The following is a 2500-nucleotide window of genomic DNA, read 5'->3' as shown; positions in this document are numbered from 1 at the left end:
TTTTGAAGGAAAGTGCTATATACATGGCCGCTCGCTCGGGACGGGGCGGCCTCGCACACGCATACGTACATACGGATATACTGTGTACATACACACAGTTCGCGTAAACCAATCTATCTACATGCCTCACTTTTTTCCGGTATTTCTCCATACATGATCGAACGCGCGCGCATACACACACATACACATACATACACACGCACACATACACACGTAAAAAAGCGCCCTGTCCCCCCCCCCCCCCCCGCAGTCAGGAACAGCCGGAGGTTCGCGAGGCTGGTTATTTAAGCGTGCGTCCGTAGTTCCGAGATAGAAACGTAAACTATTTTCATTAAGCGAACACTATCATGTCCGCGAATGCATCCCCCCTCCATCCCCTCCCCTATCCCCAATCCCGTCTATCTCCCTATCACCCCTCCCTCTCCCTTACCCCCGTCCCTCCTTCCCCATCCCCTTGCCCTCTCCTCACCCTCATCTCTCCCCCTATCCCCCTACCCCCTTCTCTCTCCTCACCCTTATCCCTTCCCTACCCCCATCTCTCCTCTCCCCCTCCCATCCCCGTCCCTCCTCTCCCCCTTCCCTCTGCTCACCTCCATCGTCTTCCCCATCCCCCTTACCCCCATCCTCCCATCGCCCCCCCCCCCACCCGCAACGGTGTTATTATATACACGCGAGATGGAAACTCTGACTCATCTCGCCGAAGATAAAGACTTTGTTAAGACTTTGTCCAGATAAATGTTCCTGGGAAATTTGATGATCTCTGTGTGTGCGTGCGTGTGTGCGTGCGTGTGTGTGTGTGTGTGTGTGTGTGTGTGTGTGTGTGTGTGTGTGTGTGTGTGTGTGTGTGTGTGTGCGCGTGCGTGTGCGCGTTAGTGTGTTTGTTTCCCCGCGAAAGATGTTCCAATATCCCCGTCCCAACGAGGCTCCCGGACTACCCCAGCGCCACTCTGACGTCAAGTATGCTTATCAGCGTGAATGTAAATCCCCGCCCGAGGTCTCAGAGTGACGGAGAGACCGAATAAGTGTGGTGACGCGGGGGGGGGGGGTGCTGCTGCAGCCCCAGGTAATGCCGGACGCACGAGGAAGCAGAGCGGGAAACGTGCATGGCTAATGACACGTCAGAATCCCTTGGGTGCGGGAGAGGGTTGGGGAAGGAGGGGGAGGAGGGACGGCAAGATTGGGGAAGGAGAGGAAGGAGGGATAGCAAGGTTGGGGAAGGAAAGGGAAGGGGTGGAGGGTGTTGGGGAGGGAGGGGAGAGAGGAGGAGGGCAGCTACAAATGGGGAATAAAGGGTGTAGGGGAAGGAGGGAACGACCACCTGCGAATAGGGATGAGAGCGCTGAAGGGTAGGGGGAGGGGGATGCGAACGGGGTACAGAAGTTGAGGAGGAGGGAGTGGGAGGACAGATTTGGAAGATTATGGGGGACGGGAGGGAAGAGAAGGGGGAGGGAATCGCGAAGGTGGTTGGAGGGTAGTTGGGGATCCCGTGGCCAACTTTATAATTGTACATAATGACATACAATTCATAACTGCCTCAGGGAGCAATGATATGCAAATAGTTTTTCTCGGTCTGGCGCGATGTTCGTGCGCCGCAGAAGGGACGGAGAAGGACGGGGAGAGAGGAGAGAGTAGATAGATAGATAGATATATAGATATAGATAGATAGATATATAGATAGAGAGAGAGAAATACAAGAAGAGATAAAAAGAAAAGATGAACAAGAAAACAGTGAGGAGAGCATATGAATTGGAAAGAAAGAGTTGGGGGAGAGGGGGGAATGGGAAGAGGGGGGATGGGTAATCACATCGTTTATCAGACGTCGGCCTTCTGTCGCAATATATGATACAGCCAGAAACCCATTAGCGCAGACGCCAATGTGGCTAGCGACACTGTGACAATTTGCTCTCGCTCTCTCGTCTCTCTCTCTCTCTCTCTCTCTCTCTCTCTCTCTCCCTCTCTCTCTCTCTCTCTCTCTCTCTCTCATTCTCTCTCTCTTTCTTTCTCTCTCCTCTCTTTCTCTCTCTTCTCTCTCATTCTCTCTCTCTCCTCTCTCCCTCTCCTCTCTCTCTCTCTCTCTCTCTCTCTCTCTCTCTCTCTCTCTCTCTCTCTCTCTCTCTCTCTCTCTCTCTCTCTCTCTCTCTCTCCATTTTTATCGTTTCAGGTGGCCGGTTGTTGTGGAATGTCCTTTCGCCCATTTCCGCCCGCTAATGTTTCCTGCTTGCAACTTTTATTATGATCACTATTACTTCTATGGTTTACGTATCGTCGCTTTCGGTATAATAATGAGTGATTAAGATGATGCTGAAGGTGACGGTGATGGTGATGATGATGATGTTGATAGTAATGGTGATAATTATTATAGTTGTTGTTATGGCTATTATTATCATCATCATCATTATCATTACCATCATCACTAGGACTTTCATTATTGTTATCATCATCATTACTATTATCAATATCATTATTATGATTATTAATATCATCATCTTCGTTGAAAGGT

Source organism: Penaeus monodon, chromosome 3 (assembly GCF_015228065.2).
Source record: "Penaeus monodon isolate SGIC_2016 chromosome 3, NSTDA_Pmon_1, whole genome shotgun sequence".
In the NCBI taxonomy this organism is placed as follows: domain Eukaryota; kingdom Metazoa; phylum Arthropoda; class Malacostraca; order Decapoda; family Penaeidae; genus Penaeus; species Penaeus monodon.
The sequence above is the reverse complement of the archived record's forward strand: the minus strand, read 5'-3'. Positions refer to the sequence as shown.